At 37.5% G+C, this 18,108-nt stretch overlaps 1 pseudogene; it reads right to left on the bottom strand.

The window, feature by feature from the left end:
* Window positions 1–2,912: 2,912 nt before the first annotated feature.
* On the bottom strand, window positions 2,913–4,731 carry LOC118540054 (CWF19-like protein 1 pseudogene; annotated as a pseudogene).
* Between the last annotated feature and the right edge of the window lie 13,377 nt (window positions 4,732–18,108).

Raw genomic sequence — 18,108 nt, 5'->3', positions numbered from 1 at the left:
TCCAAATCAATAGCTATCATTTTCATGTAGCCAAATCTATTTAACTATGTTTCTCCTTTATGCACCAAAGATGTTCTGAAGTCTAAGGTGTTGTTGTCTATTCACATACAGTATTTTCCTGATACGATGCCCTTTACTTAGTGTGTGACATATTTTATTTCAGAATTTAGGAAAAAGAATAACTAACATCCTTTAGGAAATCAGGAAGAAAATTAAGACCAACACAGAAATGAGTCAATTGAAATTTTCCTTAAAGTAGTTCCTAAAATAAAGACAATCAGAAAGACTGATCTCTGGCATGTATAAAAAGAAAACCAGAAAACAAGCAAAATTATCCAAAGAAGACATCCAGATGGCCAAGAGACACATGTAAAGAAGCTCAAAATCACTAATCATCAAGGAAATGCAAATCAAAACCACAATGAGATATTACCTCAAACCTGTCAGAATGGTTAAAATCAAAGACACAAGAAACAACAAGTGTTGGCGAGGATGTAGAGAAAAAGGAACTCTTGTGTGCTGTATGTGGGAATGCAAACTGGTGCAGCCACTGTGGAAGACAGTATGGAGGTTCCTCAACAAGTTAAAAATAGAATTACCATATGATCCAATAATTCCACTACTGGATATTTACCAAAAGAATATGAAACATTAATTAAAAAAGATATATGCACCTCTATGTTTACTGCAGCATTATTTACAACAGCCAAATTATGGAAGCAGCCCAAGTGTCCACTGATAGATAGATGGATAAAGAAGAGGTGGTATGTATATACAATGGAATATTACTCAGCCATAAAACAGAATGAAATCTTGTCACTTGCAATGACATGGATGGAGCTAGAGAGCATTATGCCAAGTGAAATAAGTCAGTCAGAGAGAGACAAAGATCTTAAGATTTCACTCATATGTGGAATTTAAGAAACAAAACAAGCAAACAAAGGAAAAAAGGGACAAAAAACTAAACTCTTAACTATAGAGAACAAACTGATGATTACCGGGGGGAGGTGGCTGGGGAGATGGGTGAACTAGGTGATGGGGATTAAGAGCACACTTACCATGATGAGCACTGAGTAATATATAGAATTGTTGAATCACTATATTGTGCACCTGAAACTAACATAACACTATATGTTAACATATTGGAATCAAAATTTATAAAAAATAAGTTTAATTACAATAAAAACAAACCAAGCAAAGTTAGTAATGATAAAGTTGTTTGTCAATAGCTACAGCAAAGATAATCCAATAATTCAACCACAGGGCATGACATTTTAGGCTTTTGTTTTCGATAAAAAGGAAAGTAAATTAACTGGATTTTAATCCTCCAAGTCAAAAATATCATATTTCTCTCATTTTCAGTAGTAGAATTATCTTGTATAGAGAACTATTATTTAAAATAATAGTGAACTCAGTTCTGTTCTTTATGATAATTTTCACATTTTTTCATTTTTCTAGAAGTCAATCGTGATAAAGTTCTTTTTGTGATTTATGTGAGGAAGTACTGTCCCATATTCGTCTAAGTTGAAATGAAATGGTGAGTTTTTCCCCTTCATATCAATAAGAGAAATCTTTAGGGGCCCACAGTGTAGTTTGATAATTTAATTTCATTTTCTGCCAGATATGCCTTTCCTAGCAGTGAACGAATGGCACACCATTCTCCTTCCTCTGCTATTTGTTTAACAACATGGTAAGAGAGATGACCAGTAAGATAGAAGCCAAGGTAATTGCTGCAGTCTATCCAACTTATGGGTCTTGTTTCCCTGCCCTTCCAACAGCGCTCGTGATTCATACATTCTAACATATACGTGTGCATCATACACATGGCGTGGCACTTGTTTCTCAAGCCTGTGTGTGTGTGCGTTTCTGTCTGTGTAGGAAAGCATTTTTAGTACATGAGTGTGTATCTAGGGCAGCATAGAAAAACTCAGGGGAATTTTTATAACTTGAATTTGTATATCATTTTAGTTTGCAAAGTATAATAACAGCAGTCATCTCATTTTACATTTTCCTACCTCACATGTGTTTGAGGCAGAAAAGCAGGAAGTAGTTGCCTCTCTCTGTGGAGAAATGACTGTGAACAACGGAGGCTAAGTAACATGTCCAAGGTTACAGAGTAAAGGAGGAGCGGAGGTGGGACACCTGAATCCCTGACAAGTGCCCTTTACCCAATGCCATGCTGGCCCTACCAATAGAAAATATATTTTCATGATGCTGAAAGGATGCTCCTCTCTTTACTTTTTTTTTTTTTTTTTGAGGTATATTTCTTCAAGAAACATGTTCAGCATAACCTGGCTAGCATTATAAAGGAATATATAAGGATTAAATTTGATTAGTATATAGCATATATACTAATATTATTATAGCCCATATACTAACGTATATTATTATTCTGAGTACTGATACACGTTAAAAATAAGGTTCTAAAATGCCATTGGCTTATGCAGTTTTGAGAAAGAATTCGGTAATAGCATGCTGCACCCTTCCCTGTAACACACACACACACACACACACGCTATACAGTGCATCAGTAATTAATAATAAATAATAAATAAATAAGTAATCAACCCACCAGATACTTATCTAATTTGGTGTAAAGCAAAAATAGCAGAATTTGTCTTGCCCCTACTCATGATTCATTTTTTTTTTTCACAGAAAAGCATTTGGATTTAATTTAAGAATTTAAATACTTTTTTGAAAATGTTGGTAAACACAGTCTGTACTTGGAGCTGGATGACAGACATGCTTTTAACATAAGATGTTCATCCTACAATGTCATTTTTTTCCAGAGAACATTCAATATCAGGCCTCTTTGCTGTAGGTGGTTTCCGCGGGAGGCCCTACAGATTGGTTTCTTTACAAACAGGTTGCTACTACTTCCTGTGAAGTTCATAAAGCACCTTTCCCTTTGCTCAGTCATCCAGAATGAAGTCAAAGGGCTCAAAGTTTCTCCAGAAGCTGTGAGCCAGGGTCGTCTCTTCCTTGCTCATCTGGCACTGCCTCTAGTCAGACCGGTCGGGCATAAGAAGGATGGCTTCACGGGCCAGGACCTCGCTTTTTAACTGCAAGGGAAATTTTTTTTTTTTTTAATTTTGTAGGAAAGCTTCTTTCCTCTGTCAATTTCAACATAAAAATACATTCCTCCTGGCTGTGCAATGGGCTTGATGTCAGAGAGCTCTGGATTTCCAACAGCTAGCTCCATCTGTTCTTCCTGTGCCTGGGTAACGTAGGCATCTTTAATGTCATTAGCAGAGCAGTGGCTGAGTGGCACAAAAATGGTAGCTCTTATAATTTCTCTAAAATAGAACACTCCACCTCCTTGACTCTTGCAGAGCTGTCTCAGTGTAGTCTTATACTTCTTCACCTCTTCCACCATCTTGCTGAAAGCTCGATCACTGACTGGTCATGTCCGATGGGCAGGATGTGGACATGGTCGTCAGATAAGCCTCCTTTGACCAGGGAAAGGTAGCGATGTGTGTCAACGTTGACCACCAAATGCTTGTCCACTTTTGGACTGGCAAGGCAAACCTGGCAAGGTTCTGGAGGCTAAGGAAGTTTGGAAGCTGCCTTGGGTCAAGAGATGATTCCTCCTGTAGAGGAATGCCTTCCTTCTCTGCTTCAGTCTACCTATCCCCTTAGCCATCTTATAGGATAACAGAGTAGTTACAGATGATTAAAGAGATAAAAATGTACATATAGCCTTTAGAAGATCATTGGTCACATAAGCAAGGATGATTTCATCTTCTGTGTGGGTTGGATATAAAACACCTATTTAATTTTAACCATCATTATTGTGAGCCAACTTTGTGGAAGTGGGAGAGAGCCATCTGCTCAGAAAGGTGATTATGAATAACACATAATGAAGCCTCATCAGACCAGCACTGACTGGGGCAGAATTACATGGTGACCAAGACAGAGTGTAGAGATCAGCAAACAGGGCTTTGAATAGGAATTCTCCCACTTACTACCACTGTGACCTCAGACAATTAGTCCTCCCTTCATCTGCAAAATGACAACAATAGTATCTACTTCATAGAGCTTTTGTGAGGATTAAATAAGAAAGTGCATGGATAGCCCTAGGCATGGCACATCATCTACAACAATAAGTGTTATAAGAAATTTGCCAAGAATTTCATAAAGTAAGATTTCCTACTGATTCAAGAGCTCATAGATATTTTTAAAACATTTATGAGACTTTTGTTCTTTGCCATAAAACTTGATATAAACACTAATCATGTAAATAATTTGGTCTGTTATAATGTTACTGATAGTCACTATAAAACTTTCCAACCCTGCATTTCTTACTTTTTTCCTAGTTCTTACTTGTAAATTTTCTGCCAAATTTCCCCAAATCATAACTACTTCACTCTTGAGAAAAGATTAATTTGTTTCTCTTCTGTTCAGTGTCTCAGGGTCTTGATTCTCACAAACATGATTTTCCACACCCCCTTTGCCAATTGTTTTCTGGATAGATACCGCTAATGGGAGACAAAATTAAAAAAAAAAAGGAGGACAACGGGAGAGAAGCCAGGTTACTTCCTTGTCTTCTTTCCTGGCTTTGAGCTGCATTTTTGGTATAGATTGAGTCTCCATAATTCCATCTCTTTCTAGCAGACCTTCTCTCTGTGGCCACAATTTCTGTTGAGCTAATCCTTGCCGTGATCCCAGTTCCCAAATGGGCCTTGCTTCCATGAGTGGTTGTTCCTCTGTGATTCCAGCTTCTGTCTGCATGTTCTGTAGTCTCAAGCTTTTGCAGCATCATTGTCTCCTTTGTCTCTCCAACTCTAGACTAATCTCTGGGTGTTGATGTGAAACACTGGGTGTCCTCTCCATTCTCTGATTGTCTTGTAGATCTTCCTCTTCCTTTGTAACGCTAGTGGTCCATATTAATGTCCTCTATTAAACTACTTGGTCTGGGTTCTCCTCCTGTTTAGACCTGACAGATTCAATCATGGTAATTCTACAACTGTTCCTAAGCAACTGACCTAGTGTAGACATTTAATTTTTAGATTTTTTTTTTGTGTGTAGAATTTGATTGAATTCCGGAGTACATTTTACAAAGGTAAGTACAGAACTATGAGTCATTTCTTTTTTTTTCGGGAAAATTAAAAAAAATGCCTGCTCCAGACTTTGACAACTAATTTTATTAGCAAATAGCTAAATAGTAGAAATTCTGTGCCCAAGATCTATAGGTAAAAAAATACAACGAATTCCAAAACATGGGCACATCCCCAGAAAAAGAAGAAAAGACTATTTTCATCATTTCTTCCCGTTAGTATTATAGCTCTTGATATTTTGGAATTTGAAGTAGAAATAATTTAATTAGTTTCAAGTTTATCCTAAATAAAAAAGTTTGCAATTCTAAACTAAACCTCAAAATTTATGTATTAAGAGTTTTTTTTCCCGGGGCGCCTGGGTGGCTCAGTCGGTTAAGCAGCTGCCTTCGGCTCAGGTCATGATCCTGGGGTCCTGGGATCGAGCCCCACGTCCGGCTCCCCGCTCAGCAGAGAGCCTGCTTCTCCCTCTCCCTCTGCCTGCCACTCTGCCTACTTGTGCTCTCTCTCTATCTCTCTGTGAAATAAATAAATAAAATCTTTAAAAAAAAAAAAAGTTTTTTTCCCTATGCCCTTAATGCATATAGTTCCCACAAATTAAATAAACAAAGGACAAAATACTAATCAAATACTAGGAAATAATTATAACTAATATCAGAAAATAACTTTTCTACTTAATTACAGAGAATATCATAAAGTCAGCCTGATATTTCCAACTTGTTGCTTAAGTCAATACAAAAGAATTGAACTTACAACTTCCTTCAACTTTGTAGATCATTTGAATTCAAGGGAAAAATTTCTGCCCCGAATAAAAAAGGTGGATTGAATTATGAAATTTAAGAAAATCATATTAACCTAACATCTCAAGTAAAACACAGCCAGGTTCTCTTAGGCAACCCGAGGGCTATATATATATATAAGCTTTCATCTTTGGGCAGATGGGTTGCATTCAAAAGGAAAGAGAACATAGAACAGTCAGTGTGTCCTGAGACATATGCTTTTTTTAAAATTGTCTAAGTTGGTTCTTTTCTGTTTCCCAAGATCATGGGGAAAATACCAATAAGTCAGGGTTATGGAACTCATCTAAAGTTGTGGAATATCTGCTCTGATGGGTTTATGTGACCACAGTGTTAATATAAATAAATACATTTATTAAATTGGCCATTTTAGACAAGTGTACACTGAGGTAGGTAAGAATTACCTGAGTTGGTGCAGCTGGTGCTGAGCAAATGTTATTGACCTTGAAAAACATCACAGTTCGCCAAAAATAATAAAACTCTAATGTAAAAAAATGGTTATTCATAAAGGAAACCAACATTAATGAGAGTATTCCTTAAAACTGTCTCTCAAAGTAATAACCCATAAAAATAAGTCAATTAGGAAAAATGTAGTGTTTCAATGGTGCATAAAGAGTTTGTAAAAGAAGAAACTAGGTCCAGGACTTAAGACAGCTGTGGATTCCATCATTATAAAAATGTAATATAGTAATGGAAAAATATGTTTAAAGGTTGATGCAATTGTAAAAGAAGCTAGGAAACATCATATGACAAGGGGTAAATTAATATAATATTTATTTATTTATTTTTAAATTAATAGGCTATTTTTTAGCAGTTTTAGTTTACAGAAAATTAAGCAGAAAATATGGAGAATTCCCATATACCCATTCTCTCCCCTGCGTGTAGTTTTCCTTATTATTAAATCTTGCATTATTGTGAACATTTGTTACAATTGATGAGCCTATATTGATACATTATTATTAACTGAAGTTCAGAGTTTATATTAGAGTTCACTCTTTGTGTTTGTTATGTATTCTGTGGGTTTTGACAAATGTTTAAATATATTATATGTGTCCACACTACAGTATCATACGAATTTCACTGCTCTAAAACCCCTCTGTGCTCTACCTATTCATCCCTCTCTCTGCCTCTCCCAACCTCTGGCAACCACTGATTTTTTACCTTCTTTATAGTTTCGTGTTTTCCAGAATGTCCTATAGTGGGAATTATATGATATGTGGCCTTCTCAGATTGAATTCTTTCACTTACCAATATACGTTTAACTTTTCTCCATGTCTTCTCATGGCTTGATTGCTCCTTTGTTTTTATTGCTGAGAAATATGCCATTGTATGGATATACCACAGTTTATCCATTCCCCTATTGAATGACATCTTACTTGCTTCCAGGTTTTAGCAATTACAATAAAACTGTTATAAACATTCATGTGCAGATATCTGTGTGGACATAAGTTATAACTCATTTGGGTGTTTCTGGGATTTTTAATATTTACGAAAGTTTTATGAAAACTTTATGCTATAAATTAAAACATTTCAACTAAGTTGACAAATTTCAAGAAAAAAATATATGAGCAAATTTACTTAAAGAAGAATTGGAAGGTCTGAATTGTCCTATAATTACTAGAAAACTGAATCAGTAGTAAAAAATATTTCCACTAAGAAAATTCCAAGCGCAGAGTCTCTATCAACAAGTTCAAACCAGTGTTCAAGTAACAAATTTTTGCAAACTTAACCATACTTTTTCAGGGCACTAAAAACTTATTTATGAGGCTAGTGCAATTATTTTTTAAAGATTTTATTTACTTATTTGACAGAGAGAGACACAGCGAGAGAGGGAACACAAGCAGGGGGGAGTGGGAGAGGGAGAAGCAGGCTTCCTGCAGAGCAGGGAGCCCGATGTAGGGCTCAATCCCAGGACCCCGGGATCACGACCTGAGCCGAAGGCAGACGCTTAATGACTGAGCCACCCAGGAGCCCCGAGGCTAGTGTAATTTTAATGCCAAAATGCAACAAAGATAGTAAAGAAAGAAAAATATGAGCAAAATTTATTTATGAAACATAGAAGCAAAAATCATAAGTTAATATACTAGCAAAAAGAATTTAGAACATATATAAAGTATAAATGATATAATGCATATGACAAAGTTGATTTTACTTCAGGAAGATAAAGTATTAATATGGGAAAGTTAATATAATTTGTCACATTATAAAATTAAAGATCATAAAATACCTCAACAATTGCAAAAACGGCACTTATTAAAATATAATGTCCATTGATGTTGATGTTCTTGACAAATTAGAAGCAGAGGGGAACTTCCTTCATGTGACTGAAAATCAACAGTAAACTTTATACACAGTGAGAACACGTTGAGAAGGCTCTACTTCTGAATTCAGGAAGAAGATTCCTAGATTCCAAGCAATACCTCCTTTTTTTTTTTTTTTAAAGATTTTATTTATTTGACAGAGAGAGACACAGCGAGTGAGGGAACACAAGCAGGGGGGAGTGGGAGAGGGAGAAGCAGGCCTCCTGCCGAGCAGGGAGCCTGGTGCTGGTCTCCATGTGAGGCTCCATGCGGGGCTTAATCCCAGGACCCTGAGATCATGACCTGAGCCAAAGGCTGATGCTTAACGACTGAGCCACCCAGGCGCCCCACAATTACCTCTTTCATTTACTATTTTACCAGTTTTTCTAACTAGTGCAGGATGACAAGAAAAAGAAGTAAGTGTGTAAGGATTGGAAAGATTGAAGAATTAAAAACTAATTTCCAAATCATATAATTGTGTATAAGGAATAACAAAAACACAAATAAATTATTCAAATTAGTAGAAGAGTAAGAAAAGGTTGCTAAATAAAAATCTGCATAGTAAAATAAATTATGTTCCTAAATAGCAGTAATAAATAGTAAGAATACAAACAAAAAAGTTTGAAGATAACATTTATAATAACACCAAGCCTACAAGTTACATAAAAACATATTTGACAGAATATGTTCAAAACTCTGTGAGAAATATTTTAAAATTTATTGAAAGAACTTAAACAATACTTAAATGAATTAAAAGATAAATTATATTAATTGATTTTGCCCTCGAATGATTCTAGTCAAAATCACAGCATTTTCTTTCCATAGAAATTAATAAGCTGATTCTAAAATTTATATGTAAATTTAAGAGGGTGCTAATAACTAGACAGTCTTGAAACAGAAGAATCAGAGCAAAGACTTGCTTTATTAGATATTAAGACTTTTTATGGATCTGTAATAATTAAGGTAATGTGGTCTGGGTGCAGAGATAGACCAATGAAATAAAATGGAGAGCCCAAAAGCAGATGTATAGGTATTCAGACATATATGTGACTGAGATGGCATGGAAGATTAGCGGAGGATGAACAATCTCTTCCATAAATACTGTTCAGTTCAAATGTAGCCATATGAACAACAAATCAAAATATTACTTTATTCACACATAAAGTCAAGTCTGGGTCGATTAAAGACCTAAATGCAAAAGACACAATTATCAATGCAGGAAAATATCTTCATGATGTCAGGGTAGCAAATGATCTATATCCGTTGACTTCAGTTGGAGTATAAAATATGAACACATAAAATAGTGGCCCACCAATAATATTCATAGAATTGAATATGTCATTCTTTTATATTTTAATATGTAGCTATTATGCTGTATACTTTAACATTCTTTTATTAAGAAAATATAAACACTTCAAAAGTAAAACAACATAGCAGCAATATCTACTCGGCATTGCTCAGTGAGAAATACTAAATTTGCATAATGGCCTTTTTATATGAATTGTAGTAAACCTTTAGTATAGGAATACCTAATAGACTTTAAATATTCTTTTCCATTTACTTAATATAACTGTTTCTATTTTGTTATTCAAATAATATTACAAGTTGGCAATTTATTTCTAAATATAAAAATAAAAATATGCGAGAAGAAAGGGAGATAATCAAATTGCCAGTATGTGTATGTGCGCCTTTGAGAATTATTTTTCTTTTTTGCTTCATTAAATGTGATTTGCTTTAAAGACTTCCTTGACTTCCAAAAAGCTACGAAAGCTCGTTATTTCTTCCAATGTAATGCTTTCTCTTCATAAAATGTTGGATTCTATAGCAAACATTTTAGAGAGAATTATTTGTATAATCTGTTCAGTTTAATAATGTAAAAGTTGCATTCCTAAGAAATTTTGTGTTATGGAAAACAATCATTTAGCAGGGAAGGGCGGATAAGGACTAATGACTTTTGATCCTACAATAATGAAGTGATTTTTTACTCTAGGAATTTCAACAATAATAGTGTTTCTCGAGCTGTTATGGACTGAATGTTTCTGTTCTCCCCAAATCCACACACTGAAGCCATATCCCCCAAAGCGACTGTATCTGGAGACATGGCCTGTGAAGAGGTGATAAAAGTTAAATGAGGTCATGAGGGTGGGACCCTCATCCTATAGGGCTCATGCTCTCCTAAGAAGAGGAGACACCGTCATGTGAGGACACAAAGGAAAGGCGATCCGCTGCAAGCTAGGAAAAGTTCTCACCAGGAACCAATCAGCTGGTACCTTGACTTTGGACTTCTCAGCCTCCAGAACTGTGAGAAAATAAATTTCTGTTGTTTAAGCCACCCAGTCTATGGCATTTTGTTATGACAGCCAAAATTACTAATACAAGACCTAAAAATGAGTAGCTATAAACCTAACCCTCCCTGTGACACCTGGCATTTATTTGTTCCATAATATTAGCCTTTCCTTTCTGTCACCATTCATAAAATAATTAGCAGAGTTTCTTACAAACAATATTTATCTCATTCTTATTTTTTCAATCAGATTTTGTCATTTAATGAATCATCCAAAAGTTAATGAATTAAAACATCCATTTATTTTGCTCACAATCTTGCGGGTCAGCATGCAGATCTCAGCTGGAGAGTTCTGTTTTTCTAGTTCTTCCGGTCTAAGCTGGGATTCCTCTTGTGTTGGCAGCCACCCGAATGTCTGCCAGGCAGATCTTTCTCTGGAGGGTGGCTAGTCATCAGCTGGGACAACAAAAGTGATTGGACTGCGTGTCTCTCACCCACTGGCAGGCTAGCCTGGACTGACTGACAGCAACTCCAGGGTGGCAAGAAGCCAGATCCATCCCAAGCTCAGAACTTGAACTCTGTTCCTTCCACCCCAGTCTGTTGGCCAAATCAAGTCAAAAGACTAGACCAGATAGAAGGGACAGAGAAGAAGAGCAGAGCATTGTGGCCGTTTTTGCCATCTACCACAATTAAACAATGCCTATAGATATTCAAATAGCATACCTGTATTTCTGAGGCAGTGACGGTGCTCCATCCCCACCACCACGGCAGAGATAACCAACACTCATCTAAGGCAATGAGAATTGTCTTTTTAACTAGGTGATGGCCTGACAGTCTATTCAAGTTATCAAAATCTTCTAGAAACATAAAATCTTAACTCCAGGGAGATGGTGGTCCTTTCCATTCCTTTGCGACTTAACCCTATCCACACCCGAAGCTCAGAGGAAATAAACTTGTTTTTTAAAAGCTATATGCCATTATTTTCCTTGTTACATGAAGTGATCTCTTAAATAGGTTGACCTAGCCTAGTGAGAACCTGCAGAAACCTTCCATAGGCAGCACAACAGAAGCGTAAGTTTTGAGGCTGAGGCAATAAAGCAATGTAATTTTTCCTCCCAATGGCTCTGCAATGTGTATGTGGCTGTTTTTTCCCTGCCCTTGCATGAGACCTCAAAGAAGTTCTTAGACACTAAAAGCCCTGTAGGCTCTTTGACCCCTAAAACAGTTTTAGACCAATAATTAGTATGTTCAGTCCCAAGTAGTAATAGGAACTCCAAATTTCATTCTAGGTTAAATCTTCTATCCTTGTATTAATTAGGACAGATCAAGTTGTGCCCTGGTAACAGACCCAACACATGTTCTGGGTTTTTGTTTGTTTTTTTATTTGTTTGCCCTAAGTCCTCCCAGGACCGAAGCAGTAACTCCTCCTTGCAGTAACTCAGTAATCAAAGCCATGTCTCTCTTGGGGTGCCACCATGTTGACAAGGGACCTCCTTGCTGCTGGGAAAGAGGAAACAACAGAGTAACACAGAAGCTTCTCATCGCAACAGTTTGAAAGTAACACATGACATACTTACCTGGCAGGGGAGATACCATGATCACGAAAGTAACACATGACATTTCCAGTCCAATTTCTTCAGTTATACATAGTCAGACCCCATGTAACCGAAAGAGGCTGCAAAATGCGTCTTTCCTAAATCAGAAAAAGGGACTAGAAGGATGTTGGTGAGTTCTACTGCTGGGTACCCTACCTCTCTCCCAGCTCGCACCTGCTGGGAATAGGCAATGTAGAAGACTTCTTTTCTATTTTATTGCCTCATGTTTCTGCTCCTGCTCCTCTCCCCACACAGATCATAAAATAGGGTAAAGATGCCATTGCTCCCCCAAGATGGAATGGAGAAGAGAAGGGAAAGTAAGGGGCAGTAAAGGTTTTACTTTCCTGGTACTGTTGTGAGCTGGCGTAACACTTTCTGGCTTGGCTAGTGTTTCTACAATGGATCCTTTCTTCTACTGTGGGCTGCATGGGTTCTCTGGAGGTTCTCCCATTACTGCAGATGGCTCACTGGTAGTTCTTTGACATTTTCCCACTGACTGTTTAAAACTCCTGGTTGTCCACATATATCTGGGTCTCTACCACACTTCCTGGACAAAGTCACTTTTAGATGACTGAGGACTGACACAAGGTCACGTCTTCCCAGTTCAGAGGAAAAACACACACATTGAACTTATTGATAGAAAAGGTTCCCCCAATGAAGTCATCTTCTCAGTTACCACTGTCCACTTTACCCACTTCTAGGCTTTAAAATTCCTCAAGTCTGGGGCAGACACCAGTCTTCTGTATCACCCAGGCTTCAAGAGATATAAATCAGGTCTTCTGATTTGTCCTCATGGTGTCACTGGGTGAATGGGGTGACTCTGGGCTCTGGGCCCTCGACCCAGCCAGACCCAAAAGAGTCGCTGAAGATTCTTGGTTGTCATGAGAAGGAATTCAGGATAGACACGCAGCACAGGGGATGAGTAACACAAGCGGCAAAGTTTATTAAAGCGAAAAGTACACTCTCAAGATATGATAGCAGCCAGCAAGAGAGAGAAAGAGAGAGAGAGAGGTGTCTTCAAGGTTTGGGTTTCTATCTTTTATCTGCAGTTGTTAACTAGCAGGTGGAAAATTCACTACTTGGAGCAATAAGCAGGGCTTTGCCCTTTTTCTTCCTAATTTGGTCAGGAGTTTCCTGTCATGGCATCCACCATCTTGGGCCTGTCTGGTTTGATTGGGCTTCTTGTGGAGTGCTTCTGGGACAGGCCTCGGACTTTGCCTAGTTGGCCATGACTTCCTTCTTCCTGACCTCCATGTATCTTGTTAGAACCTAACTGCCTACTCTAACATCAGAATCCCTTTTAATTGGTTTTCATTCTCCCATACTTTTTCTTATATTTCACTGTATTTCACAGTGTATAATATAGCTATTATAAAAATAAAATGAGTTTTATTACTCCCTTCTTAAGACTTTCAGCAGCTTCCCATTGCACTTAGAAGAAAATTTAAAGTATTTATCCCTAAAGGGTTAAATACTTTAACCCTAAAGGGTTCTGTCTGATTTAGTTCTCGTCTTTCAACCTTACTTTGTATCAGTGGTTTCCAAACATTTTGTACATTGGATTCACGTGGTGTGCTTTAATAAGTCCTAATGCTCTGGTTTTGCATTTTGCCATTTACATTAGAATGGCTGAAGGTAGCAGTCAGACATCATTATTTTTTAAAGATACCCATATGATTCCAGTGTGCAGCAAAGTTTGGCAACTACTGTTTTACACCATTCTTCCTTGCTCACTATGCTCTCTTTTCACTGGCTTTCCTTACATTTCCTACAAGTTTTGTGGTATAATAAACAATGTGTATGGTCTTGTCCTCAGTTCCTGGCAGGGAGCTTCAAAAACCCTTGGAATTTCCTAAGTGATAGGAGTGTCTTCATTACACTACCGAGGTGAGTCAAGGTGGGGTCCTAGATAGCTTCAGGAAGGCACTGCTTACTGGAAAGAACAACCACCTGATTAGAAGGTTGGAACTTTGATCCAGCCCAGCACCAGTGGGGGAAAGGGAGGTTAGAAAATGAGTTCAGTCATGTGGCCAATGATTAATCAACCAGGCCTATGTAATGAAACCCTCTTTGTTTTTTTATTACTTTGATGATGATGATGATGGACAGTAACCTTACTTTTAACTACCAATCAACTGCTTTGTTGGGAAAATCAATATAAACACATATTTTCCCAAATGATGCCAAAAAGAAAAAAAAAATACTGGTGAACAAAAAAAAGCCCCTTTCATTGCATTTATATATTTTCTGATGGCAAACTATTGAAAGTTGCCATGCATAGTGATATCTCCACAAGGCAATATGAATATGGAACTGCTCTCCCAGAGCACAGAAGCCTTCTAGTTTGGCATGTCTACAAGGCCATATGCCATGCAATGAACTCCCTATCCCATTGTCTTACTCTTTTTTTTTAAATTTTTAAATTTTATTTTTAAAAACGTTTTTTAAAAATATTTTATTTATTTATTAATAGACAGCGCAAAAGGGGGGTGAGGGGCAGAGGGAGAGGATGAAGCACACTCCCCTCTGAGCAGGGAGCCTGATGCAGGACTTGATTCTGGGACTCCTGGATCATGACCTGAGCCAAAGGCAGACTCTTAACCAACTGAGCCACCCAGGTGCCCCTAGAATTTATTTTTAGAGAGAGAAGAGAAAGAGAGAGCAGGGGGGAGGGGCAAAGGGAGAAAGAGAATCCTAAGCAGGCTCCATGCTTAGTGCAGAGCCTGACTTAAGGCTCAATCTCAGGACCCTGATATAATGACCTGAGCAGAAATGAAGAGTCAGACGCTTAACCGACTGAGCCACCGAGGCACCCCGCTTTTCTTTTCTTTCCTTTTTTTTTAGAGAGAAAGAGTACTCTTTTTGAATCACATAAGTTTATATTCATATACTGTGCCTTGATGCTTTTTGGTTCTATCCTAAAACCAAACCCTAAACCCACTCTAAACACCAATGAAATCACATAGTAGTATTCTGTTATAAAATGTTCACTTACATCAGAGGTCATCAAACTTTGGCCTGCTGGCCTAATCTGCAAGCCCCCACACCTATTTTTTAAAAGAAGTTTTATTGTAACTTAGTCATGCCTCAATTTTTTTTGTTATTGCCCATGGTTGCTTTCCTGCAATAATGACAGAGTCAGGTAGCTGTGATAGAGCTTATATGGCCCACAAAGCCTCAAATATTTACCATCTGGTCTTTTACAGAAAAGGTTTGCTGACTTTGGTTTACATAATTGAGATTATCACTGAAATGAAAGAATGCATATGCACAAAATTCTCTCAGAACTCTCCTGATACCAGAGACTCTATTGTGGATCCCAGGTTTAGAAGTCTTCATCTATTTCCTTGAAAGAACTGAGCTTGGAATCTCAGAGAGGACCAAGGTCTGAATCAACCATTAAAGTTTAGGTGCTCCAGGAATCTGTCTTCCGATGCTCCCCCGACTGCTGGTTGGAACACTGCCGAACATTTAACCACATTCTTCTATTTATGGGCCTGGAGCTAATAGTAGCTTATACATTTCTCAAGGGCAGCCATATTATGTTTCACATGTTTATCCCTAGCATCAAATACAGTATTGGGCAAATTGCAGGAGTTTAATAAACATTTGTTGAACAGACACTGAACTAGGAATTGCCAAGAAATGTGGAGTTCCTTCGGAGAGCTGACCAGAGTCACACTTCAGGGCAGGCATGGACACCTTTGGGGAGCAAACCTTGGGAATTAGCAGGTCTGTGCTAAGAGCTGATCCTGCAAGAGCAGCCACCCCAGGGCTACTGCCAATAGAGCTGATCAGCTCTGATTGAAGATTTTGTTGGCAGGAATTGCCTTAATAAAGCCAGGAACTTACCGTTGAAGGTCTCCAGCTCATTCTTTGTTGTGGAACAGTGGCTGTCCTCCTCACTAAGAAGAGAAAGCCATAGTTTGCCCCTTAGAGCTACATACATGAATTGCTCACACGATATAATCTTTGTTATTAGATGTGGTTATCCTTCAGTTAGGACAAATGAAATAACACTATAAGGAGTGGAATTTGTTATAAAACACTATCAGGACAGCATTTGGGTGATATAGGAACTATCCCAAAGGATCAAAATCAAAGTTTGCACAAATTATTCTTACATATTATAGTGGATGCTTCAAAGATCCTCTGTGAGGTGGGTGGATCAAGTATTACTGTATGATTTTACAGGTGTATAAGCAGGCTCAGAAGCTCATAGGTCTGGCTTTATCTTAAGAGAATTAGTGAAACTAAGATTCAGAAAAAAAAATCTTAGGATTCCAAATCCACACGACTTTCCTCTAGTCAATGTTGTATCTCCAAAAGCAAAACTACCGCTTGAGAAATAAAAGATGCGTTTCCTTATATTTTGTCCCAAAGTCCGAGAGGTGTGGTTTGTAGGCTGGCAGGGAGGAAATATTTGTGTGCAGACACTTGTGAAACTCAATGAGCTTATTTACTAGCTTCTCTTGCAGGAGACTTTCAGGGCAGATACTTGCAGAAAAATCCTTCAGAATTTTCCTTTTACATTTAGCTTCACACGAATTTATAAGGGGGTTTGTGCTGAACGTATGGTAGTAATATGATGAGATTTCGGCCTTTATTTTTCAAAATTTGTCTCAACTGAAAAATATACTAATCAGAGACTCTTGCTTTAAACCTGAATTTTTTTAAGATCAAAGGAAAATTGGCATTATTTGTTGGCAGAAAGTGAAGTGACTCTCCAAGCATCAGAGGTGTTTAAAGAGTTTTGAAAATACAATTATGCTATTCATTTGTTTTCCCTTTAGAATCAGTGTATCATGGATGCCAGCTAGGGTACTTTGCCTTGGATGGAATGCTAAAGAGTAATCTCAGTTGAAATAGGTTGAAATCCCTCATTAGGTACTAAAGAGCAGCATGAGGGAAATTGGTTTCTTTTAATCTTCCACAAAAAGAGGCAATCTCTTTATATGCAAATACAGAATTTTGCATATTGATTGTATTTTTTGATGATTGAACTTACACATTTATAGGCTAAATGCCATTCTTTAAAAAGAGGGTGCAGAGTAAATATCAGTTTCCATAATTTCCCCTAACAAGTTCCTACTCCATGGTGCCAAACACTCTCAACAGTGCAATTCATGTCTTCTTTCTCATCCTAATAGCTCTGTTCTCTTACACTAATTTTACACTTCTGTAAATGCATAAATAATTCTTAGCATTTAAACCAAACATCAAGGAAACTCCTCTCTTTCAGGTCCAAGGTAAATTCTTACCCTGTACTTGGGGAGTTGGGTAACCAACTTGCCCTGTCTAACCCGGGGAACTTTCCTGGTTACAGTGATTCAAGTTTGCACCCAAGGGCACCTCATAGTCCCAGGCAAAATGGATGGTTGGTAATTTGGAGTGCTGATCTTGGCACCTATTTTTTATATACTTATAAATTTGTATGTAATTTTAAACTTTTAAAGAAGCTGCATGTACACACACACACACACACACACACACACACCTTTTATCCAGATTAGTAATTGTTTTATTTCTCCCCATTTGTTTAATTAAAGTAACTCTCTCCTACCTGGCACATCACGTTTAGACTAAATTAAAGAAGCCCTTTGTCTTTATCTGAATGCTCACTTTTTAATAGGGATCCACATTATAACTACCAATATAATTAATGCACTGAAATCCATTTCTTGGGACTTGGACCTTAACGATCTTTTCCAGTAGTTGATAATTATTGTATCCTCACTTTAAAACATATTGTTGGTCATGTTTATGATTCACTTGAGGCTGACTCTTTAGTTAGGAATGACAACCCCAAATAGTACATTGTTCCTATGGGAAACAACATCTGCTTGAGAGTGATTCACTTTTAGATGTGGCTTGTGGTGAGAATCTGGGACTGTATTCTTCTGCTTACAGCTAAAGAAACTGGGGTTCACCCACAAATAGACTTCCCATGAAAGATCCTATGAGAAAGAAGAGAGAAAACAGTCTTAAAGCAGTAGTCTCCAACGTTGAGAGAAAAATAGAGAAAAAGGAAAAAAGGTCATCTGAAAGCAGAGTAGAGACCTCTGTGGGCCAGGTGAT

The sequence above is a fragment of the Halichoerus grypus genome, chromosome 9, assembly GCF_964656455.1.
Source record: "Halichoerus grypus chromosome 9, mHalGry1.hap1.1, whole genome shotgun sequence".
Taxonomy (NCBI): domain Eukaryota; kingdom Metazoa; phylum Chordata; class Mammalia; order Carnivora; family Phocidae; genus Halichoerus; species Halichoerus grypus.
The sequence above is the reverse complement of the archived record's forward strand: the minus strand, read 5'-3'. Positions and strand labels throughout refer to the sequence as shown.